The 27,180-nt window shown below is 37.2% G+C and overlaps 1 protein-coding gene across 6 annotated transcripts in view; it reads left to right on the plus strand.

The window, feature by feature from the left end:
• The window catches only part of LOC124179789 (protein artichoke-like), a 263,799-nt gene that overhangs the window by 121,755 nt on the left and 114,864 nt on the right, over positions 1-27,180 (plus strand). For 5 of the 6 annotated variants that reach the window (XM_046564532.1, XM_046564533.1, XM_046564531.1 and 2 more), the window contains exon 2: positions 21,146-21,219. The exons of the other annotated variant lie outside the window; for it this stretch is intronic. The gene's annotated coding sequence lies outside the window, so the exon portion shown is untranslated. The remainder of the gene's footprint in view (positions 1-21,145; positions 21,220-27,180) is intronic. 6 annotated transcript variants of the gene reach the window in all.

Here is a 27,180-nt window from a genome sequence, read left to right on the forward strand (position 1 = left end):
TATATTTGGCGCGGTCTGCAGATCCTGTCGCAGCATGCGGGGGTGATCCCTGGGTGATCACCGGAGTGGTGAGATCACGTTACGAGCAAAGAGGGAGAAAAAGAGAGAGAGAGAGGGCTGCCATTCGGGTAACTAATTAAACGGATCGTCACGCCAATTGAGTCTCTACATATCCATCCACCACTTCCTCCCATCCATTCGGCAAACTCGAAACGACTCACCGACCGTCACCGCCGCAGAGTTACCTATAGACACCTCCTCTTCTGGGAGCTAATTAATCGTATTTCCATCCGTAGTGATCGACCATCCAATTCCGCCGACTGGAATGCCGGGTGCATGACGGGTAGGAAGTGTACGTTCCGTTATTGAATACCAACTCGAGCAAATGATCCGCCACGCCCCGACAAGCTGCCTAGATTTTGGAGAACCTTCGACGAACGTCTCGATCTTGAGATGAATTGTCGCGCGGATCTTCTTTGGCAAGCGAGTGAAAACCAGGGTTTAGTAATGCGCCCGGAGGAAATTACTGTGAAAGTTGGTAGATTAAGCATCCCACCGCGCATGCGCAAGATTTTTAGGATTCTCCTGCGCAGTCATTACAACGTCAAACTCATCGGACTATGGAGGTTGGGTTAGGTGTCGCGAATTTTCTTAGGTTAAGAAGATCTCAAGACAGTTGCGTTGATGTAGTCATTGGTTCAGGATGGTCAAACCTTTATTGGTCACTGTTATAAATCATCGTAACTACATAATTTCAATTCACCACTCGGCGCGGGAACGTTTGACATTTCTAGTACCCCGTTTCGAGTAAGGTGGCGCTTCTGCATTGCAGCAGTGCTGCCAACCTGTCAGACAAATATTTCTTTAAATGGCGCGAAAACGATTCTTTAGATTTCTTATTTAGATCGCACCGCAATCAGTAAGTTTTCAGATGTCCTGAATGGTGCTGCAATAATTATAATTCTTGACATTTTTCATATTTTCAAAAGTGATGTTTGATGGTATGGAAACTCAATAGATACATTCAATTTTCTCACTTTATAATATTGACAAGTTTAGGCAACATAGATATATTTATAACCTACAACCTGAATTGTGAGTATAAAGATATTAGGAATTTTTACTTACATAACATGTTTTTATTTTTAATATTAAGGACCATCAACTTGTCAAATAAATTTTAGAAGATTGAAGACACTATTTAATTGGTGCATATTTTCACAGGAACATCACAGTTGGTTGATTTTTAGTCTATTGTTTTGATTTCACAGACCATATATGGAGATTTTTTCTCGAGATTTCGTCGGTGATCTTTCGATCTCTTCCTTCGTATGCCGGCCTGAACGAAATATTTCTTAATAAGAAAACAAATCCTTTTTTTTTTCTTTAAACAGACTCTAATTTCCGCAGAGTTGGCAACGCTGCCTCGCATGTTGCAGACGAAAATATTGCCGTGGTGCGATCTTTCTGACCAATCAACTTAAATAACATCGCGCATGCGCAGTCGATCACTCACAATCAGTCCGCTAAGTTTCATCCTTTTCTCTCGGTATACGAGAGCTAAAGCATATTCTCTGTCTCGATGACGCTAAAACTACGCAAGTTTCGTTTTAGTCATTCGATCTTTTGAGCTCGACCTGCTTGCAGATGTTGACGCAAAGCTGCGGTGCATCCGTCGTGAGCTTAAACGGAACGTCTGCAAGTTTATTCTAATTTTGCGTATGAACGTGAACGCATCCGGCTGAAGAAACCTCGGGAATACCGTTGTCACAAGAATTTCCGAATACAGGGAAAATACAGATGAAACATTATTCATTTTCCCCTTGTTACGAAGAAACGATGAGAATCTTTACTAACTTAAAATATGATTCAAGCCTTCTTGACATCCATTCACTGTCGGACGATCACCGTCATTTTTCTCATTTACACTCTTCTCGAGAAAGTTTTCCCCAAATTTACTAATTTCGCATATACTAACTAAAATTTCTTTTACACGAAGTCAAGCATCCTGAAAACTGCGAATCGGACCATCGATTTGATTGATTGGATTACCGTTTTGGAGACTTGAGCTATTTCAGAGTAAGATTTAAAGATCTTGCATGGGATTCAAATGAATCGCAACTACTTCAAGTGACTTTTTTCTCCGTGTTTAGTCACACCTAATATATTAGAAAAAATTTAAGCCGAACCAAGTGACCTGGCTGAAAAATGCGGTAATTGGGGAGCATGAGTAAACGTAAAGTGAATTCCAGAAGACCGAAACCTTTGTTTGGATCCTAATTTATTTTCACTATCTGCAATAATTGTGTTTTCTCGAAAAGCAATAACAACGTGACCGAATAGAGGCGCGCGCCGTCAATCATTTCTCGAAAGTTCAAACACGCAGACGTTATTGGAGCAAAGTTGCTTCAATCGATTGAAAACCAATTATGTTTGAGGGCACGGGGCCAGCCCTTACATTTCGTTTGTCAATTACAGTACAACACATCTTTGATAGAATTACTGGGCCCGTGCTCGGTCTGTTTACCAGAGCCATTAGCATCGTTCCCCAGCGCCCTGATGTCAGGATACGAATTGAAACTACAGTATACTTGAAACAATTGTTGACGGCGCCCCGCGTTCGTATACAATATGCATGTATAACCCGCAAATCGATGAATGGCGTGCAGTAATGGAGGAGGCGATAATTTGATCCGTTTCATTAACTCTCCGCCGGCCGAACAGTTAATAATCAATTATCCTTTCTACACTCGGCCAGACTGCTGACCGAATCTCATACTTATGCATGATTCCCGTATCAGGGCGAAATTGTTTCTTCAAGACTCCCATAATCAATGTGGGACTCCCATCTTATTCCAAAGTAAGAATAGACTCCCAAATTATGTTCAGTTATAATACCTTTAACGCGATTTACACGTGAACTAAATCACCTGAGAGTTTCCCAAGACAGGAAGTTGGAAAGCAATCACCTCCGGAAACTAATGAAATTACTTTGAGGTCAGGTTCATCTAGATTTCCTCACATCCGTCATCGACCGCTTCAGAAAAGCTAATTTCATTCGTTAGAAGTCGGCGCATTGGATTGAATTGACGGAATTCAAACCGACCGCGTCGCTCCTTGGAAGTAACTAAAAAACGAGTCGTGTGAAATATTCACCCACTGTCAAGGTTGGTCCACTTGGATGATTCCGAGCGATAGTGAATTTGAAATTCAATTGCGGTTAGCCGAACATTCGCCGAGTCCCTGACGACGCCAGTTTGTGAAACTGACGATGGTTTGCGCCCGGTGTGCGATGATCCCTGGGATCGAAGGGGTTCCTGGGTAAAATCGTTTCACTTCCTCGGGCGAGCGACGATTTACACAAATCTCGACCGATGGAAAAACGCCGAACGAAGAACGCCGAGACCCTTGAGACGTTGCTTTATACTATAATTCAACGTTTGTTGAACCTCATTCGATGCGCGGTCACCGGCTTCGCCTGTAAGCCTGATGCACACCCCATCATCCCGATAAACGGACCAAACGCGTAAACCATAAAAGAGGATGAAGCTCGACGCGCGATATGCTAAGAGGTGGATTATATGCAGAGGCATGGATTGAACCCAGGAAAAAAACTGTGCGGTCGTATCAATGAACGGAGGATTTTTACCCTCTTGAAAGGGGTTTTGATCGACGCTCATTACCATGCTACCATTATACCGTAGGTGCTGTAGGCTGTATTTTTATTGCACGGAAAGAACGTGGGAACGGTAAGAATGTCGATTACGTTATGGCGTGTGGAACTTTTCCTTCTCGGCTGGGTAAGCACTTTTTTTCCATCAACCACTTGAATAATTTCTTCAACCCTCCTGCTCCGACTGCCGTTTGAAAAAACATGAGACAATAAAGTTTTCCACGAGTCGCGCGTACTTTACCAAAGAGCTCTAGAGATCAGCGAAATTTAGATGGATTAGAATTATCGGTCGATCAATTACCGATTGAGCAAAATTTGGTGTCACCTTTTTTTCTTTTTTTTTTTCGGGCATAACTTGATCATCGTTGATAGAATTGTAGACGGAATATAACGATAGGGTTTACAGGTCCAATTGAATTCTTTTTTTTTCGTAGTTCAACGACTTTTATCCAGCATGATACGTTTCTCGTGATGAGTGAATTCCAGACTGAACTGTATTTCTCAGAGGGTTAGGCTTTGAAATTCGAAATATCTGAACGGATTTTCTCAATTCATTTTACAGTATTTGTTTAACTGATTACAAAAATTGCCATGTAAAAGAAAGCTCGGTTCAGCTTATACTTGCATTTCTGAAAACGAATTGCGGATTAACAATCTAGATTTTTTACATTTTTTTTTTCCTTTCACGTACCTTGCGAAAACTTAGTTTTTAGCTTCAAACGAAGCCTCGTGAAACCGGAACTCGGTAGTAAAATTCTAAAAGGTGACTCATCCGGTTTGAATTTTTCAAACACTCTGACTGAAATATCTCGAAAACTGTACAAGTTGGGAAGCTGTTTTTGGTTTCGTTTTGGAGGTAATCAAATTTTCTACAAAATAAAAGCTCTAGACAATATTTGTATCTGCTTAGAACACGGGTGGGATAAAAATTCACAAGATAATAAGCATCTTCATTCATTGATTCGTTCCACTCAACTTTAGACTTTCGTATCGAAAGTTTTTGAGATATTTCTAATATTTCGATCATTTCTGTATTTCAAAGTTTTCTTTCAAAACGTATAGGTAAAAGATGCTGAGGTAATTATAATTTCACTCACAATCAGTTCGAAAAGGAAACAAAAGTGTTCTGTCGAAATTAATCCCCTCTAGGTATATCACTCAAATACCAGATGATGATTGGTTTTGTTTTTTTTTTTTTTTTTTTCAATCAACTAATCAGTTCCCCAATCGATTTCATTCAAATACGCTCTATTTTGTCAACGAAATGTTTTACAATTGAAACCCAGCTTTCCAATGAATATTCTGTGCGCCACTTTATGCGTGTCAAACAATTTTCTGTCAAGCGAAATAAATGTCACTGATGCAATCGTACGCAATTTGTTTCGTACATTGAATAAATCTAACAAAATATCGTCATTGTTTGATAGAAATTGGTTAAAATCTGTATCACAAAGATAAATACTAACCGACACTTCGAATGTTAATTGATGAATTGAGCTACAAGTAAATTGAATAGAAAAATCTCCAGCTCAGTAACGTGAAATATTTTCATGCTTCGGCATTTTTTCGTCTGGTTAAAAGATTTGTTAGAAAATAAAATTTCCAAACGATGTTCAGAACTCAAAGCGGAATATTAACATTACGGGAAAAAAAAACAATAACCATTTACAGAGTAACGAATATTATATCTACCTCATATTATACAGCATCCATTCCGGATTCAAGTCCTTCATAAAAAAAGAGATTTTGAGCTTTCGAGAGTACATCTTTTTCATGACATGAAAAAAGTATACAATATAAACTTGATCATTGTTTGTAAGCTTTGAAGAAGAAAAATCGATTTCGGTCGAACGTTACGACATGAATAGAAAAAAAACAAAACATCTTACAACTTCCAGAGCTGAAGTTCGATTTTTTAATAGGCGAATGAAGACGGATAGTTAATTCTTTTGACTTGCATGTTTAACTTTGACCATTCTAAATTTTTACGTGTCCATGATTTTAAGGATTGAAAAAATTGACAAGTCAAAAATCGATGCTCTTGATTCATTTTATTAAAAGATCGTCGCACAATAAAAGTTTTTATACGTAAAAATGTATATTTATACGTACTCGCAATGAATTGGAAATACTTCCAGTTCCACTTATAAACTATGGTACAAAATTGAAATCTTGCGAGATATTACGGAGTCAGAAAAATATGCCTGGAACTCCGGTTGAAAACCTTGATAAATACATAAAATACTGCACGGTAATAACTTTAACAAAAATGGGAAATATTCGTGTATCGATGAAAAAGCAAAATTCGACGTCAGGAAATTAATACTTTTCCAAACCCCCGTGGAGCGTGGATCGTGATTTGATTCCAGTAGCTATTAAAAACGTACCGTTTGATGTTTACGATCTCTTTCGCTCAACTCTTTCTATTTATACATGCGGCTGAAGGTCGAATTTGGCTGTTCATTTCAATTTTTTTCAGTTTTATATTGTGAACATGCGTACAGGTGGTAAGCAGGATCTGAATAATTCTCGTATCCAGATAACTAATATCTCTGGCATCTCCCGAAGGGTTTCTCATATTTTCGAATCCTTTTGCGATTTTTTAAACAATAATCTTTGTCGGTTCTTTTTTTAATGATATTCTTATGAGTGATTGCATATTTCTGTATTATTGTACAGGATTACTTTATTTTTGAGGGGTCAACTGTCAGATATATAAACATGACATATACCGATTACGCTTGGAGAGATTAGGTATAAGTAGATTACAGAGGTTACAAAGAGATTGAAAAGAATATAGCAATATCACACAGGTTACAAAATGATTACAAAAAACACAAATAATTACAAAAATTCTAAGAAAATTTTCTGAAAACACAACGAGAGTACATAGACGATAAATATTACAAGGAATTACAAAGATCGCATGGATTGGAACGGTTAATAAGAAACATCAAGAGTAGAAAAAGAAATTGCAAAAATGTCTGAGTTCAAATTTCACGACGGTTTCAATAATTTAAAGAATTACAAAAATTACGCGAAGAATACAAAGGAATTACAATAGATTACGAGTGTTAACAATGGATTACAGAGATTACAAAAACAATACGAGATTACAAGAGGTACAATTATCGTTGCTGAATTCACGCTTACTTTAATGTGATTTAATTTTTTTTTTAGACAATGTTGAAAAATTAATTTTACTGACAAGTTGATAAATAAATATGCCGAAATAAATAGGAAAAATGAATCTGAAATAACCGTACGTGAAATTCTTTGAAAAATTGTGTGCGGTAGGTACTACGCAAAATGATGCATGAAGATTTTTGTGACAAAAAATACTTGTCGTCAAGAACAAACTGCCAATTTATCGTTTTGGGAAAAGCATGTCTTCTGTTTTCATCCCTCTACAGTTGCCGTCCAGGTACTAAAAGCCTAACGAACCCGCCTGGCAAGCGAGGAGTTTTTACGTTGACTGAAAAAAGGTGTAGCTACCGTATCCAAGACCTAGACGTCGTGGTCTATAAGATAAGGGGCCTTGTTGAGTATAATATTTCGCTTACGCCGGTAGTTACGTTGTTGTTTGCAACTTTTTCGCCCTTCCCGTTCCTCATAGTCGCGTGAAACTTGGCGCTAAAGCCACGCGCCAAGTGCACCTTATCCTCGCTGGCTCGTTTCTTCGTTTATGAAAATATAACATGTTATACATTTCGTGTGGCAATGATTGCACTCCGCCGATAACACGAACTGTGTAACAAGTATAATATTATACAGTGTGCTTATCTAATGCCGGAATAGTACGTCGTCTACTACGCAGTAATGCGCGTGCGCCAAAATTCCAGATCAGTTGTTCGTCAGGGCGGCCAACCGTCATAACTTCCGACGACGGATCATCGCGATATTTATAACCTTAAAAAATTTCAACAGCTGTACGGTGTTAAACAGAATTACCAGCGATAATTGTCAAAATTTTTGAGGTTACGTTCGCGACGGTTGGTCGCCCTGGTAAACAACTGCCCTCGGATTGTCGCGCATGCGTATTAAACTATAGCAGACGACGGACCATTTTATCATTAGATGAGTACTTTGTATATGTTCGATATAAGATTCGAGTTGATCGATTTCTGTGAGACGAGAGCGCAAAGTTACCCTTTGAATCATTGTAAACCGCGTATTAAACGATTATCAGCACAGTCGATCCACGGATCATAAGTGATCGTATATCCTTTCAATAAAGCAATGATTGTTTGAAATTGTAGCGTCGATAACACGATAAGTTGAACTAACAAATTGTAAAATGAACAGATAACGCGTTGTGAAATTGAAATTTCCCGAGTTGGTTAACCGTTTTCAAATGTTCAGTCGGATGAGAGAAAATTCGTTCGATTAGTTGACAAAATATTGAATCGAATAGAACGAGCAGCGCGTCGATTAGTATAAAGTTGTTAAATTTCAGTTACTCTGATTTTGACCAAACAAACTTCGTCGGAGTAGCAAAACGATATAGCTTAGCAAAGTAAATCAAGTAAGATAGATTTGCTCGGTCTCATGTGGGAAGTTAATTTGCATGGAAGGTTTTTGAGTGGCATAAAAGCGGGAATTAAATTTTCGTTATTTCGTTAAATTAGTCTGTGCTCTCGAGAAAAAGTGGATATTCCGTGGGCGCAACGTCATGAATCTGGATATGTAGTCACGTCGGCGGTAGAAAGTTATGAGAAAATGAATTCTGTGGCCCACGCGAAAAAGTAAAACTGTATCCTTCTCGGTGATCCCTTCGCGCGTGTTTCAAATTACGTTATAAAATACCCGAATGTTGAAAAGCTAAGGCAAATATCTTAGAGACTATGTGAATAATCTCGCATCCTTTTGCCGCATGCATGATCGAAACCATGGAAACCTATAACCTTAAAAATGGAGCTGCATGCTTTCCTTGAATATTCTATGAGAGTCGACGGTTGGATACATAGAAAAAGTCAGCGTAGCGCAACACCGTTTATGCAAACTGCGTGAAAAACTAACCCTGCATCTGGTGAATTTGCTTACACAACAAGAAATAGGACAGGTTTTGAGAAAATACAATATAGTCAAACTCTTCCTCTTCGGGAGAAATTTACTCGGATTTTTGAACATATTCTTAGATAAACACTTTCAATTATTTCTTCACAAAAGGTTTGTGGTTTGGAAATTGATACTTTTTGGTAATTTGTTGATAAAGTATAATCGTAGATTGAATATTTATAAAATCAACATATTCGTAAGCCCCGTTAATTTCTCTAAAAATACACTCGAGTTCTTAAATTTCAGATTGAACACCATACTGGTTGTTTTGGAAAGACAACTATTTTGTTCAAATACAGTGCTATTTTTCTTTCAATAGTGAACATGACTTCTTTTTTTTTTTACCCAGTTCACACTTAATAAGTGACCATAATTTGATGGTTGTTCGTCAGACTGCAAATTGGACAGCCAATTTTATTCTCTCTACCAAAACTTTTTTCATGATTAAAATTTAATTTCAATCGACAAAATGTAGTGTTTTAGTGAGATATCCCCGTAATGCTTTGCGGTCTGAAAAATCCGCCACAGTGTGATGAAGGCGACTGTGCATGCGGGCTACGTCAATAGGCCTCCATATACACGAATCTAGGTGCCCTACTTGATAATCGGCACGGTTTTATGTGTAAAGTTTGTCCTCGAGCTCATTGTCAATTTGTAATTTCTCCGAGCTTAGAATCTGTATTTAGAATATTTTTGTGGCCAGGATGAAACAGGAAGCTATCGATACTTGAAGCTAAGAGTCAGTAAAAGTCTCTTGAAGTAGCGTTAAGTTACTTGAAGTTGTGTGAACTCGCTTAAAGCCATGCGAAGGCAACGAATTCACTTGAAAACATTAAATTCGCTTGAAAGCGATTGAAGTCACTTTCATTTTTTAGATATCGGGTTAAGTTCGGTTCACGTGACTTGCATAACTTTCTTGCAGTCGATTAATGTTAATTCAAGTTTATTGAATCGGCTTTTAATCACTTGACGTTAGTTGAAGTTAATTGAAGTCGATCCAAGTCACTTGAACTCATCTAAAATTGCTCGAAGTTAAGGTCATTTACCATTTCTACCTTTACCGATCGAGCAAAGTCACCCTTTTGCTTCCTGTATCGAATTAAAATATGAATGAAAAATGTTCAAATTTCTGAGAATTGCGGCAAGTCTCTCAACTATGCACTTTTTAACCCCTAAAATGTGGGAAATGTGGAAATAATGTGACGTGGCAAATAACAACACGATTTTCAGACGATTCTCGAGATATGAGTAACTTTTCCGAATTCCGCTACGAAACAGCGACGCACCATCGAAAATTGAACTCTTTCCGTTCGTTTGTTTCTAACAAAAACAGGAATAAAAGGTGTGAGTTTGCTCGATCGGTAAAGGTAGGACTGCAACATGACCTTAAACCGAATTTTCGAAATCAGCTGTACATTGCATATCCAAGAGATGCGCTTATCGAGGGTTGACTATGAGATTTTCTTCAACGTGAAGTTGAAGCAGCGAACCAACGTCGACGATGTTTGTCTCCCAGTTTTGGATTGAGTGAAATACACTGAATTTCCGATAAGAATCACAGATGCTTGAGCGAGTAGCGAATCATTATTCGCGAGTCAGTGACTGCGGGACGCGTCGCGTAGCTTCGGAACGATTCAGGCGTTCAACGAAGCGCTGAAACGCTTAGGAGGTGATCAATCACGAACGAAGCGAGATAAATTTGGGTCACTCAGAAAAGAAGAAGGAGATACCGCGTGCAGGGATACCGGAAGTTGAATCCGATCGAACGGAAACCGGGTATTTGGCCGCTCGCCATCCACGCCGTTAAAAGTTATACCCGGCGTAGAATTCCAACGACGAATTTGAATCGCACGGAAGCTCCGAGCAGAAGCTTCCCTTTAAGCTTGCCTCGAAGCTCTTCTAAAATCTGCACCCACTGTGTTTCCTACGAACCTGTGCTATTACATATGTATACGTTCGCCATCTACTCATGCATGTATGCATGTATGCATAGGGCATTCCGTGCCAAGTCGATGAGTATCAGACCTTCGTTACCTAAGCTTTTAACGTTAATTTCCTGAAATTGATGTTACATCTTTAAAACACTCTCGTTACTTCAAACAAAAAAAAAAGCTTTTTGACTTCAACAGCTTTTCAACTTCATTTTTCTTATAAACTTGCAATAGTTCGGTCAATTTTGAGATTGATTTGAAATAATTGTCTCAAACTCATAAGAATTTTCGTTATTTTTAATGGATTATTTTTTTTTTTTTCTTTTTTTTCTCCCCAATAGTTTGCACGGTATCGATAACCTCTAATCGATATTCAATATCATTTTACAAATGGAACGAGTGAAAGAAATTGAGAATTTATCGAATATTAAACAAATACTTTTAAGTTTATAATATAGAAGTTAATTTTCTCTTGACGAATATGACTTAATTTTGGTTGTGCTTGTAGATGGAAAATGATTTCACGATTACGACAAATTATAAAGCTTGTGAAAAGGCAGTGTAAGTTATTCTTCAAAAGAGTGACTTTGATGAAAATTAACTTTATGTTTCCCATCTCAAGGGATATTTCACTTATTTCGTTTGTTCTTCCCGAATATATTACCGCAGATATTATATAAATACTGCGTGCAAAAAAATATATTATATCTGTTTAAAATATATTGTGTCTAAAAACTTAGAAGAAAATTACTGGAAATAAATTGGATGAAAATAAAAGTTTAGAATAAGTAATTAGGTGAAATTGAGAATAAGTATAATGTAAGCACAAAAATACACGGGACAAACTGTAATGCGAAGTCTCGAGTAATAACTTTCCATTATAAGAAGACTGTTGTAAAAAATATATAACTCCATTTACACAAGCGCGTAAATGCTCAGGTATGGAGATCTGAAAATAACATCGGAAGAAAATGTTCATGTGAAAAGCAGAAACGGTTATTGAATAAATCTGAATTTCAAAAAATTTTTTTAATCTATTCATTAATTTCTCCTGTTGGACGAAAAAAATTAACGGCTAGGTGCACAGACTGCCCAATTTGTCATGGAATACCATATACATGGTTGTTTTTGCGAGCTCGAATGAGAACGATCATCTCTGCAGTCGTACACGAACGTGGTAACTAACCAGGATGCAATGCTGCAGACTCTCAACGTATCCTTGACGACCATTGACACTAAGAGTGGTTCTCATTTTTACCCATTGCGGGAATACGTGTCCTTACAGAGTGCACAGGATCCTTTTCTTCAACCATCAATACCGCGTAAGTCCTTTTTGAGGACCTACGTTCGTAAACGTAACGCTTAATACGAGTTCCTTTCCAAAAAAACATTGTAGTTCAGAGAACATTCTGAAACCACATTTTGTCACCTGACAAATCGTTTGCAAATGTCTTTGGAAACGGCTACATGTACGCACGCATGTGTGTTGGATTTTGACGAATAGGTACAATAACAAAGAAATCGCTTGACCGGTTTTTACGAAATTTTGGAAAAAATGATCTACATCTAGCTGATGTTCCGGTGATCTTGTCAGACCTTTTTTGTACATCGTTTTGGGATTGAGATGGTTCAAACTTTTGGCGGAACCGTAATTTCTACATTCTTTCAAGATTATTCAGTGAAACTTGAAATATGTTCCGAGAATTTTTCCCGCTATTTTTATTCATATGGTTTTTGTAGGCAGGATTCCAAATGAACCGTTCAACTGATTTGACTTAAGTTTGGACAGAATTACGTTTTCATATATCCGACGTTCGAACAAGCTTTACGACCCATTTCCATTTTTCATTTTGAAACATCGAACGCTTACTTCAACATGTTTCAGGACAATTCAATACACTTTGAAGAACACAACTTTCTACACCGAAATTACACGTTTCGAAGAGTTTTTTTTTTTTTTTTCGTAATTTTCAGTCATATGTTACGGGGTACAAATTTTTCATTCCACGTAAGACTTTGCACAATCCGCAGATTTACATTGCTAAAATAAAGATGTAAAAGAAAGTACGAACAAGAGAACACCGAAAAATCTGAAGTAAAAAGACCAGACTCGTAGTTAAGGTATTTTTTTTTTCTCCCTGTCTCTCTTCTTTTAATCCAATTTCTGAGTTCAAAATTCTTGCATACGAATTTTATAATTATTATCCATAAACAGCTAACGCTTTTCGCGTAAAAAAAAAGATTCATTGCACCTTACCTAAATTAAACTTTTTTATAAATCAATTATTATACAATGGATGAGCTGTAGGTTTGTTGGTTTCATTTTTCGTACGACGCATACCTTCAATAATTCTGGATTTAGTCGCATTCAATGCATATGCAAGGCAAAGCCTGACCCAGTTCTACAGTCGACAAAACCGACATGATCCAGCTAGTAGATTCAGCTTCAGAGCATGAAAGGCAGCCCGAGAACCGACGCAACTCAAGTTCCTTTGATGCACCGACGTGTATCGATACACCTACAGGGTGACTTTGCCTACCGGAAATTCAATATCTCGTCCATTTCTAAGCCGCGAGGCTAACTACAATGACTGTCGACAAGTTGACTCCGATTCAACAGACATCTCGGATTAAACATTTTTCATTTAAAACGGTAAGGTAAGAATGAGAATCCTACATTTTTTGATAACATTCGAAAACGCTGTGTTTTGATTCAGAAAATCTAAGCGCTTCGTATAATAATGGTTTTTTTTTCGTTTTTATTTCGTTCGTTGCTTAATTTTTATAAAAATTATCAAGTCAATTACAGACGAAATTTTCGGGGGAAATTGTCCGATGAGTTAAGCTTCCGATTTACCGGAATGGAAAATTTTCGCTGGGTGTAACGAAACCAAAGCTCCACCCAAGTTATCGATCAATATTCGTACCTTTGTACACACATTTTGTTGGCCCACAGATTATTCACCCTACGTTCATGAGTTTTATAGCCATACAATATTGCAATGTGATTTTCTTTTGTTCGGGCTTTGGGTGTCGATTCTATCATCACCCCAATGTTATTAATTTCTCGTCTCCGCAACTGATTACGAAATAATAATGTTCAGAAGGATGATTGGAATCTCTCAATCACGTTTTAATTCATAGTAATGATTACGAGTTTAAATTTCCATTAGACACATATAATTTTTACTCACATTTTTTTTTTTTTTTTACTAGAAAATTGATCTAATTTTTCGAATTCTAACGAAAAATATATTGTTTTACGCACGAGTGAATATCTGTGACAGATTTTTAATTTTTTTTTCAGCTTCGACAAACTTATGATTCAGCAAGATACACATTGTTGCTAGTTTTCATCAGGTTCAGACACTCGTTATAAGTTTTTTGATGAAAAAATGACATCAGATGTAAGTGGATTAGCCGTGGTGAGGCTTCTTGAACCGCTTTTTTAGACGTGACTTTTTTTTTTTTCTTTTCTTTCGCCACTTTTTGACCCGATTGTACGTCCCGTGTATCCTTAATGGTGTATCAAAATGTAAACGAGATGGAGAATATTTGAGGAGCAATTTGACGAGAGAATCTCTGATGGGCCGAGGTCCTATTCCTCGGCCTCAAATATTCAGGGCAATCTAAAGCACTGACCTACGTCTTCAAAACTGAATCTGACTCTCGAACTAATCTAGAGCTCCGAAACTCTGGAGCCAGATCGCTGGCACGGCGGTAGGCAAACACTAAAGCGTGTCTGAGGAAGCACCTAATGACGATAACCTCGCCGAAATGCTGAAATTAGGTACTTTGTCTCCCATCAAACCTTGGGGGTCGGATGGCTGGAAAATCCTCAGGCAACGCGCCGACTGCGCACTTCCATTTAATTGTGAGGTGATTCTATTTGCTCGCAGAATTTTGAATTTACTCCATTTTCCATGTCTTTTTACTAATCATTTTTTATCGTGTCACTGTCAAACGCATGTCTAAGTTTTACATTCATTTGATTGTTTTCTATCTTTATATATGTATATATATATATCAATAATTAAATCACTCACCCTTAATGTTTAAACTTTCTACGTTGATGTCGAATTTCTGCCCATCCGGGAATCTTATATTATGCAACTAGTGCGTAAAATGCGGCCTTAGACATGGAGCCGCCACCTAAAATATAATATTACAATCATTAAATTGAATTAAACATGAATTTAAAATTAACCATCAAAATTTAGAGAATATTAAAATTAAAGTAACGAGAATTTTTCATTGTAATAATTTCATTTTTCATTTTCGTTGTAAACATAACGATAAACGAATATCAAAAGTGGTTTTGAATATTTCAAATCAGTGATAACATGCAATAATCATTAGCTTATATGAACATATACAATTTGACATAATTTTGTATAATTTGATGCATTCTTATATAATTTCATAATATTTTATCTCAATTTATGAAATTGCATAAAATTATGTAATTTCTGTAAAAGTTTTGTATGACATTATAAAATTTTATGAAGTTGGATAAAATTATTCAAATTCATTCAAACTTCTATAAAGTCATACAAAATTATGTAAAATTATACACGTATAATCTTATATAATTTTATCAGGTTAAATTCTAGACATGATTTCATAGAAATTTATCTGATCATATAAAACATTTTTTTCCAACCAAAACAGCCGAAATATGACCTTTGATATTTCACTTTTATCGTAAACTTTTAATGTGTATAAACTGGCACTGCTTTAAGTTGACATGTGAAAGTTTTTTTCGGGTTTTCAACGCGGAAAAAGTTTGACATTTGCACTCAGCATAATAAGAATACTCGTGAAAGTTTTCCATCTCTTCAAAATAAAGTTTTCTTCCATGAAACAATCAAGTAAAAAATAGTCAAGATCGAAAATTAAATGGTATTTCAAACGTGCTTATAAATCATGGCTTTTCGGTATTTTACCGTAACACGTTTTTAATTTGAATAATGCACAAATTCTTTCACGATCCGACAAAAATTTCTGAAAGCCTACTTCGATTGGTACTATATACAGAGTGATTATCTATCGAACGAATTGTCCGTCGTCTGTTAGAGTTTACTGCGCATGCGCTATAATAAGAGAGCAGTTGTTTGCCAAGGTGACCAACCGTCACAAATTCAGACAACAGTTCGCCGCTTGCTGTTGAACACAACTGCCAGCGACAACTCTGTCAAAATTTTTGAGGTTACGTTCATGACGGTTGGTCAACCTGGCAAACAACTGCTCTCTTATTATAGCGCATGCGCATTGAACTGCAGCAGACGACGGAATATTCCGTCGAAGGATAATCGCTCTGTATACATCCATAAAAAAAAAGTATGAAAGATCTCAAGCCATGAAGACCACGCCCTCATCGAAGTGAGTTGGAACACCCCGGCTATATAATCTAGTGCAACAATGAATTTTGCAAGCTTGCCTTTCATTACGGGATCGCGTAATGCAAGCGTGTGTCCACAAACGTGGAGGCGAGGCAGAGATGCATGGTCCTTTAACACCGCGACTAGCTTTCACCCCTTAACGCGATACGGGAGTCATTATTTTTTCACGTTACACGATATGCTCGAATTTCACGAGCTTTTAGCCCGCAATTAATGTTATCTCGTTTTCCCCCCCGCTTTATAACAGGTCTCGCAACGCCCGTATGTACGCAAAAATATGAGAGCTTGCGCTGCCCGTGCACGCGATACGATTGGCCCTTTCACGATGATCAATCCGGTCAATGATTCGTGCATACCCGACCTCAACCACGATGTTCCTTAATCATTACATTGATCCGCAAGTATCATTCTTTACGAAATATATAGTCACAGAAACAACTCAAATATCTGTCGCTTACTTCATAGAGATGCACGGGACCCCGCAGAATCCTTATGAAAATCGGCCCAAAGTCCCAAAGGACGCAAGTCCCAAAAATCAATAGTTTCACGGATGTAGGCTTGGGTACGGGAGTGCATGGATTTTTTTATATCCAAGGATTACGAAGCTTCATGGAAGACTTGAAATCAAATGTATACTAAAAAACTCAATCACAGCTAGCATCCTGCCTGTCTTTGAGAATCGACCGTGCAATTTTTTGAGTGATTCATTAGATTTCGACTATCTTCAAAGCTTTGGAATTCATGAAAATCACGGAATCCATAAGATATCAAAAAAATCTAAGCATCTTTCTTCCGAAGCCTGTATCTCGGAAACTACTGATTTTTGGGATTTGTGTCCGTAAGAACTTTTGACAGCCAATTTCCACAAGGATTCTGCGGGGTTCTTTGATGGAGTACCTTTTCGATCGTTGAAACAATGTCACTAAATTCTCGTGCAGAGCTTCTTGCCGTCTAAGAAAATTTTCACTTTCTGTCAGCAAACGGTCACGAATTCTTGAACTTTTTTTCGGAGAAAATAGCTTCCGCTTCTTTCTGATTACATGGCAGGCCTTGCTTTCAATCAACGTCGATAACATGCTGCGAGAAATTTGGTGGCAGCATGTGCTCACAACAATGTGGATATTGACACCCAATCTATGGCCAGCAGTAAACGAACCACAGCTAAATTCACCCTTAAATTGTCGGAAAACTTATTGCTCTTCACGGTGGCGATTCCATTCTTAATGTTTTTCGTACGTTGACCTTTCTTTGTTGTACGTCACGTATCTCTCGTACAATTTTTTATGAGGTGCAAGAGGTTGGTTGGTCGAAAATTGATACATTTTACTACATAACGTTACTACAAACTTATCAATAATCGTAATCGTTATTTTCGAAGATATCTTGAAAAATGTAAAATTAAAGGAACTGGAATGATAAACGAAAACACAGATATTGATAATTCATTTTAAATCTCTTGACAATGACTGAAAATTCAGTTAATTTATTCAATGTCACTCTAGGAGCTATTTTTGTGAAAATGCTATTTTCTACCAAGTCACTGAAATAGATTTCTTTCCCATCAGAAGTGGATTCGATATTGCCAGCATTCGTTAATCATAATCAATACTGTAAATTAATTAGAAAACGATTGCTCAATAATTAGTTGGCAAGTTTTTCTCGTTATTCCATCTTCTTTGTTTCGTCTTTTTCCTTCCTGTTTATTTTCAACCTGTTAACATTCAATATAAAAATCCATTTTCTATTGACTAAGTTTTTCCCCGGTACATTAATCTATTCCTAGTACTAATAAGCATTTTGAAACCCCCTACCGAATTTATTATTTAAGAAACTCGCAGCCCGATTTCAATCAAAGTGAATCTAAATCTGAGGCTATAAATGGCCAAACGAATTTGGCTGGTGTAAAAAGTGATAACGAATAAATAAGTTTTCGGATTTCATGAAAATCATATACCCGTGATACCTAAAGATATCGATTCATAATTTGTCCGAACTCAAAGTTGAAAACATTAAATTCGAAACGGCAAATCTAAATTGGCAGACTTGTAATTCAACATTGTAATCTATTTTCCAAAAACTGTGTAAATACATGTTTTTCAAAACCTTGAATTCGAGCAGAGTGTTTAAAAATCCAGAATACTATAATATCGATAATAAAAACCAAACTTCCAACTATTATCTTTTCATTGTGGTTTATCAGAGATTTTTTGTTCCAATCGCCATACAAAAACGTCTTGGAAATTTGCAGTTCGAAACTATTCAGGTCTACTTCGAATTCAGCTGTCCCATTAACCAACAAAAAATTACTTTGATCCAGATTTCCTGTCCAAAAAGAAACCACGCTTCTTTGAAAAATTTTGAAGGACAAGCAAAGCAATTTGTGGAACGCGGGAACAGAGAAAACAGGGAAAAAGTTGAAGAGCTCGGTGTTACAATATATCATCCAGCCATTCATCTGTCTCGCCAATTTTTCTTTGTCTCATCATTATCGCTATCATCATCATTATTAAGCATCCATGTATTATTGTTACTACTCTAATAATTGATGACGCTCATTCTTCTCGGTAGTGAATAACAAGTACATGCCACATAAATCTTTTTTCCTGAAGAAATTTTCAAGCGTAAAGTTATGCTTAAGTAAGATTGTGTTTTTGTTAAAGGTCGGAGTATTTAACGAGCATCAAAGTTACGACTCTCGGTCGATAAAGCACCCAAGGAATAATCTCATTACTCAGCTCTTCATATATATACATATATATACCTCCTGAAATTTTTTTCACGAAAAATTCATACTTCGCGGGGTTTTTTGGCGCAGGCAGGTTAACGAAGAGAGAGAATAGACACTCGGATAAAAAGTTGAAAGTCATCTCACGAGCCCATTGTACGTAAATTTAATTTACCGTAAGACAAGACTGCGGCGACGTCGCGATGCATCGAATTCCTACCGGTTAAAAAATCAAATTTAAATTTCTTTAAAGTGGATTTTTGTAATCGGTTATTCTTAAATTATCCAATCGTTACTTGAATATATTACCAATAAAAATATCACGAAATGCCGTAAGATCTTGACACAAATTTCGTTAAAAACTTGGTAAAATTTTCTCTATTGTAAAAGTTGTTCGAAATGAAAGGAAAAAATCGCAAGGATAATGTTCCTGGAGATGAATCGTTCAAAATTTTCTGAATGATTTTAGTTTCGGTATTGAATTAAGCTTTGGCAATTCGTGTAACGTATCGCTGAAAACTCTGATGCGAGACTGAAATTTTCTCGGTAGAAATTTTTTCCAACATTAATTATAATACATACTGTATCGCGTGTCTAATGGCATAAGATCATAAACATCAAAAATACAATACAAAAAATACAGAAACGATGGGAATAGTAATAATAATTTCTGGCGGTTATGTCCTTATACAATTACTCTGGTAGATCATACCTTCAATTTCATCAGAACCCTTTTGGTTCTGTCGTATCGATCACCATCGTATCTATCACCACATAAGACCTTTTGCCTTTAGTTTACAAATTTATACTCGAACCCAAAAAAGCATCGAAAAAATATTTTTCTCCGCTAGCAGCCTTTTGCTCTTTATTGAACTTTTATTCAATTTCAACGTTTCTAACCATATTTTCACGTTTCAAGCCTGGATACGGTAAAAAAAAAATACACGCTCTTCCGTCTTTTTCAAAACAAAAGATATAATGACGTAATATAAAAAATTTCAAATATGAAAGAAGTCCTGTGAAATACTCGATTTCAAAAATACTCGTACAAAGCGATTTTAGTATAATTTAACAAACCTAAAACTACTGGCAGAGATTTTTTCTTTTCTCGTCCATGCTTGAGATAATTGAAACACGTTGATTGTCAAATTTTTTTCCGGGTAACCGCGATAACGGATATTCGAGTTTTACTACATTCTTGTACTACACCGTAGCTTAAAAGAGCCATTAAAATAACGCAACAAAAATACGCGCATACTACATAATGAAGAAAGTGCCTTACGATCCAGCGTTATTTTTCACACAGTATGAATATTTATGCCCAACCCTAACCACCAGACATTGTGGTCGGGCTTAGTTTATTCAAGCGAATATTTACAGCTCGGTCGTGTTGGGGCTTAGCGGACAAATCAGGAGGAAATAAATGCCGGAGAAAACAGCCTTTGCGACTGCATTATGAATTCGCTCTCCCGTTACAGCTTGCTTTTCACTTTTGTAATATCGCATAACCTCACTTTCTAACCTAACCTAACCTAACCTAACTCAAAGGAATTCAAGTGATACGGAAATTAATTATATTTGAAAAGAACATTGGAATATAAAAACCCGAAGCAACGAAGTTGTGCAATGACGAGTTATTGATGCAATTGGTTTATGAACGATACGTTAAAACTTTGCTGATATTGCGCGTAAACCTTTATAGTCAATTATTCTCAATATGTGATTGAGTTGAAGTGAGCTGATAATATGCGGCACGTATAAAAAGGAATTCGTTGATTTAATTGAATCATTGATATTTTCGACGTGTGACAGATATTGATTCGATTTAAGTTAATTTTTGTACAACTAAATCTTGACCAATTCCCTTACCGATATTCAGTTACATTAATCAGTATTTTAATCAAGTTACTATTACAGAAATTGGCTAAACGATTAACGAATTAAATTATTGAGCTAATAAGTTTTTTTATCACCGACATTCATTCTCTCGAATTTTTTGTTTTCAACGAAAGTCGTGTCATGAATATGAAATAATTTATCATTCGGTTATTTCAACGTTTCTGTTTGTCTTCTAGTTTCCGTTCGGTATTGGGTTTACTTCGCGATGTAAAATTATTCAAGCAGTTTAAATTTGTGCAACTATAATTCGACCATATAAACCACTTCTCACTTCAAATCTTATCAGTCTCATGACGGCTGTTTTTATTTGGTAGTACGGCATATACGGTAACTTGAATGAACTAATCAACTTTCAAACCAATGCGAATAACAATTTAATGGAACTCGAATTTGTCCAGTTACTCACATGCCTGTAATTTGATCAACGCTAGTAATTTCATATATCTTTATATTCCAGAAGCAATATCAAATCGTCCGCAGTAATGAAAATTGGGATCGGAACAGCGGCCATAATGGTTGAAATAAGGAAAGGTACGTTTCTGAAGTAATATTCACCCCCTCTAGACGTAACGTAGTTTAAATTATTCCATTCCTGCCCGGGGCAAGATGATATGTTAATCTGTCAAATTAATGTGTCAGACAATATTGGTACACGCGAATCCAATTCGCAATCTGCGCAGATCTGTTGTTTTCTCATCCAAGCTGCAGACACGCACGTATATTATATACATGCATATACATTCTCGTATACTTATAATGTAATATATATATAAATATATATATGTGTGTATAAGACAATGCCTCTGGGGGGTCGTATTGATATTATAATACATTCATGCACTATCACATACATAGTGTATAAGCATAGTTAGCGTAAAACAAGACCACCGATGTAGAAGTTCGAGGTGCCCGTTGTTATAATTAAAAAACGGCGTTAGTGCTCGGGGGGAACTTTTTTCTGCTCAACCAGTCTGGAAAATTAATTCTATTTACGAAGCAGGGATCAGGAACGCCGGGGATGGACGGCTAAATTAAATGACACGATCACTCTGCGGCTCCGAGGTCTAGTTAATGCTTTGATTCCATTTTCTTTTCGTAACATGATATTTGGACAGTTGGAAGTGTAACTGTTACACGTGACGTTCGTCACGTAAGAACTTTCCAACCTGCAGTTAGGCTTCACTTATTTGATGAAATTTTCAGTGGATATCACCTTATATTCCTGAAGAATCGCGAACTTAGAAGAGACTATAAATTTACCGTTGTAGAAAAATGTGTTCAAAAGTTTGTAGACACAAATATATAGAAAAAAGTGTTATGTAATGGTATGAACCTGGAATTATACTGATAATTTTATGAAATGTTTGTAATAACCTGTAATGCTTATTATAGCAGTTGATATAAGTCAATGGAATTTCTTTATCACCATGGAAAAAAAGCAAATTCTACGTATTCGGGTATTCAACTTCATATTTTATCAGCTTTGCCGTGTAAGTGGGTATATGTTGCATGTATGTAGATACATACGTAAAAACACTTCAGAAACGATGTCATATGTGAATTTGCAAACAGCGCTACAAGATACGGACAACGTTTTGTATACTCACTGAATCGCTATTACCTTTGCATCCCTTTGTCAAAGTGCACTGCTGCACGATGCTGGCTCCGTGATCTCTTTGAATCGCACAACTTTTCTGCAGCATGCTCACCTCTGATCGTGCGAAAGGCGTAGTGTATGAGCAATCCCGAAAGCTCTTGTGTAAAACGCAAGCACCAGAGCTTGAATATCTCTGCCGCTCGGGAGTCCTTGAATTTCGCTGTTCGAAACGCTTTATACACGTATACAGGGTGAGTCAAAAGCATGGCAACCCCTAGAAATCTCACAGGATTTGGTGAAAAACAAATTACCAACGTTAAATCTCAAGTAATTTTTAACAAGGGATACAATGGTCACCTTTGATTTGACCTTGAACCTCATCTTCAAGATCATTTTGAGATCTACGTTGAATTTTCAAATAGGAACCCCCATTTTTGGGGCCAGAATCGGAAAGACTGGGATATTTTATGTTTTAATGTGTGTTAAGATCAAAAGTATGCTTGGTAACAATAACGCGGATAATTTTGAGGATCCGCATTCCAAGTACCTAAGATATTTCACTTCTAAAATCGAGAAAGAATGTTTCAATATTCATGGTATCACTGATTTGGATAAAAATTGCTATAAAAACATTACCGATCATCTTTGCGATGCTGATGAGTATCGGCGTCAATTCATTATTTGTATGCACTCCATTATGCTTTTATCCATTCTTTTAATGTGAAAACAGATTGTATAAAAAATAGCATCATATACATAGGCGCCGACTCCAGGGCTGCTCAATCACAAGTACCTACATTGAGTTGTATGTTTCGAAGTATTTAATATTTTCAATAGATGATTTTGTACTTGGTACTTTCGTCGTTTGTATAAAGTAACGAATCATTTTACATAAATCGGTGCACAAAAATATAGATGTCTGATTCAACTTTATAGATTTTCTATATTTTCCATTTCTTCTTTTTTTGTTTTAACACGAGTTATCAGTGTTCCGATTTACGATTTCTGTTTTTTAGGCGGCTCATGTTTTGCATAGCAACCCCTTTTCTGTAAGGAGACCGGTACACGGGTGTTTCAGATTTAAAAATGTTTTTTCTACTCAATGTACTTGATACTCAAATATCTTGATTTATCGTTATACGCTGCCATAAACGAGAACATTATCCACCCTTAAATCACCATCGTTCTACGACTGATTGAAAGTTTGGCAGATACGAACTGCACTGCCATTAGTCTCTGGTAAGGAAGTCAACGGTAAGTACACGGTACTTCCTTTTAATATCCGATGTCTCTAACTGTCTTCCCGCATTAATTGTAAGTATCACGCTCTGCTAATAGCTCATGGAGTTATAAGTTTCGAGGTAGATACAGGCGGCCTACTTGTAACCCAGGAGTAAAAACACAGCGGGAACTGCTTAGCGACTCTAGGGCCAACTGCCAAGGAAGGAACTTCCAAGCTGTAAAACTTTCGTTATAAATCAAAGAGAAGTTGGAAAGATGCTGTGTGTGGGAGGAGTTCGGGACAGGGGGGAAAGCGGCACGCGTTAAACGTTTCAAGCAGTTTGCTTTGCTGCAGGAAACATGGAATTCGTAAGTGAGAATTTTAGGATCCCCGAGAGAGATGGAACGTGGATAAATAAATAAATAACCAGAGACATGATCTCACCAGAGGTGGGAAAATAAAATCTTTTATATTTCGCGAGAGGCACACTCGCCTCTTCGCATTTTACACCCAGTAATATATATTACATGTAATTAATCACTTGGGCCATCAAAAGCTCCGTAAAATCTTTAAGGGTTTACCTTCCAGTACGTTATAAGAGTTTGTCGAAAGTTTTTCGTCCAATCGTAGTGCGAATTCTTGTCCAAAAGTCGCACATTTAATACTAAATGCAGTTCTTTGTCAAGGAATTTTCACAACCAGACATACAGGAGCGATAAGAATAATTACAGAAAGTCGTAGATCTGGCTTACGGAATTTTTTGAAATTGCATTTTCCATATCCTCAGCGCAAATCCTAATCGTTATGTGTAATTTTGCTCGTTTATCGGAAAATTCGATAATAGTACAAGGTTAAAAACCATGAGGCTAATGCTGGAATATTCTTCATCATCAGCAGTCAGATCATTTCATAATTCGACCGGTGCACTTGTGAATGATTTACTGATGTAGATCCGTTACGGATTTGTACAGTGGGATTACACATTAAACTCCCAACTCGGGATTCTGGTAGACCTATCAGGTATGTCGCGTCTCTTGGCGAATAGTTCATCCGAGAACTTTGGCCCATTGCATTTCAAAACAGTTGAACAGTTGATACACCACGAAGTAACGTCTCCAACCATGAACTATGGGCCGATTAAGCTTCGGTATGTGCGATGTCACACATTCGCGATATCATCAAAATTCCTCAACCAAACGTAAGTAGAGATCAGAGCCTCAGGGACGCTTTTCGAACGTTTTTTTCAACCCCGAAATGCCTAATTTCAAGTAAATTTATTAGACGATCCTACGAAACTTCCAGATTTGGATAATCACTCGTTCATAGATTTCAAGAAGAGTAAATCTTCCCATATTATAGATTGCAGATAAAACAGTTTCTACCTTATCGACAAATAAGTTCATCCAGAGAAGGTAGACGCACCTATCCCTCTTGTTAGTTTTATAGTTTATGACTGATCTAACGCTACATTGGCTGCATTGGCTCTCGCATGAACGTGACTAAAAGACATACGTTTGTAATCCAATGTAATCTGCAATAATGAATGCTTGTAATAACAATAGAATTTTCAACCTCATCTGAATTTCCCTGAAATTAGACTCGATGATAAAAATTTAATTAATTCGATGCACGAATGAATTCTGCTCATCTCCGTGTGGAATATAGGTATAGGAACCAGTTTGGTGTGCAACCATAATTTGAAATTGACAACGAGTTTGAACCTCTCGGGACGTACTGCTGTGCGTTAATGTAATTGGCGTAGTGAGTTACAGGGAGGTGGAGAGGAGGGTGTGAGAAGGGGTAGAGACGGACAGCCAGAGCCTCCGTCATGTGGGAAATATACGCGCGATATGAGGGTAGTAATTTAACTCGGCGGTGATCCCCTTGACGGAAAACTATGCGCGTCAGCCTTAACCTAACCCGAGGAAACCTAACCTCATACAATCTATACCTCGGACGAGAGAAACTAGGTGAAAGGTAGCGGAGCTGCACCCCGACAATCGACCCCCTATTCCCCACGTTAACTTGATTCAGCCTCCTCGATGAATATTCGATGGCTCATTAGTATCGTAACCGGGCACTATACAGCACTTTCTCGCACTTTGTCCGCGTCTCGGTGTTGCAGCGTGGCGCCGATCAATGGAACCGCAGTAAAAAAAGGCGGGAAAAAAAACAACTGCGCCCGTGAACCGAGAGAATTAAAAGTCTACCCTCCCGTAATTATGTCGCCATCAGTAACGGGTATTCGAAAATAACTGAGTGTAAGATATCCATATATGCCTTTCCCTGCACATCGTGCATATATACATATAAAATTAAACGGAGTCTGTGAACTTGTCGACCACTTTTTTACGTTCATTACGCGAAAATGTTGGCTTTTTATCTTCTTTGCCTCTTCAACTTCGCCACTTTCTAGCTCTCGTGGAACCCACCTTCTCGTTAATATATTTCGCATTTTTAAATTCAACCACTTGCACTTGGGGGATTTTCTCAATTTCTTTGGTATAAATGTTTTGGTAAAAATATGTAGCTTGCAGGAGAAGAAATATCGGGACGCTGTTGGAAAGTTGTTGATTCTATCACATCTTCAACGATATTCTAGTCTCGAGATTGATTTTTCGTTGAAAAAGGTGGAAAATATTTCTTAATTTGGAAGCGATCGTTTATACTTCGCTGATAATAAATTGACAAATAATTTCTGAAAAAAAGAATGTACGGAATCACCCTTAAGAAAAAAAATATTTTTTATACTCTTCAATGAAAAGTGAATTCCGTATAAGATCGCAAAAATTATGACAGTAAACCCGTTTAACGGTTGATATAGAACTACAACTTTAATACCGTCTTGTATTTTTACTCCCGCAACCTGTATTTTTCAAGATACGCTTACTGGAAAGAAAAATCGGAGTATTTTCCGTACGGTTGCATTTTAAAATCTGCAATAACTCACCCAAAGTCTTTTTCAACTATAAGTACTAAGAACTGGCCAAGTTTCAACAAATTCCGCGCAGTCATCGAGAAAAAGTGGCTGAGATTACAAAAAATGGTTTCCACACTGCGTGTGTTCACGCGAAAAATTTGCCGAGCCTCAAAGCCCAAGGCTTGAGGCAGCAGAGGAGCATCATTCCTTTTATCTCACAAGCAGAAAGTAATATTAGAAAGGAGACATATCTCCGCGTTACAAAAGTGGGCCACATTCTGCTCGAAAGATTGTCGTTCCAATGACGCCGCTCGCAGCGCTGGTTTCGTTTCTTGCACTACGTCTGATGGCTGGCAAAACGAAAGAAACTATCAAGCCCCTACAAACGCTATCTTAACGCTTTGCTATCGAAAAAAGCGAAATTATTGTGCAATACTAAATGTTGTTATGTGTTGGTAATTAACCTCTTCGCAGCCTTGTGTAAAAAAATGTCTCGTCAACTTTGCAGATTTGGCATATATTTACGGTTAAAATGCAAAGATAACAGGTCAGATACTTGTGTATTTTTGGCCAATATACGTATTACCGACAGTTGAGGGGTTAAGAACAACAGAAAATTCAAGTTGTTGTTGTACAACCTCCCAAACTGCTGTCGAATCGCAAGTAAATGAATCTACTAACGTCAACATTAAATTTAACCTGACAACAATTTGGCAATATATTGCGAAAGATTTGAAAGAAATTCAGTAGCAA

This window comes from Neodiprion fabricii, chromosome 4 (genome assembly GCF_021155785.1).
Source record: "Neodiprion fabricii isolate iyNeoFabr1 chromosome 4, iyNeoFabr1.1, whole genome shotgun sequence".
Lineage (NCBI taxonomy): Eukaryota > Metazoa > Arthropoda > Insecta > Hymenoptera > Diprionidae > Neodiprion > Neodiprion fabricii.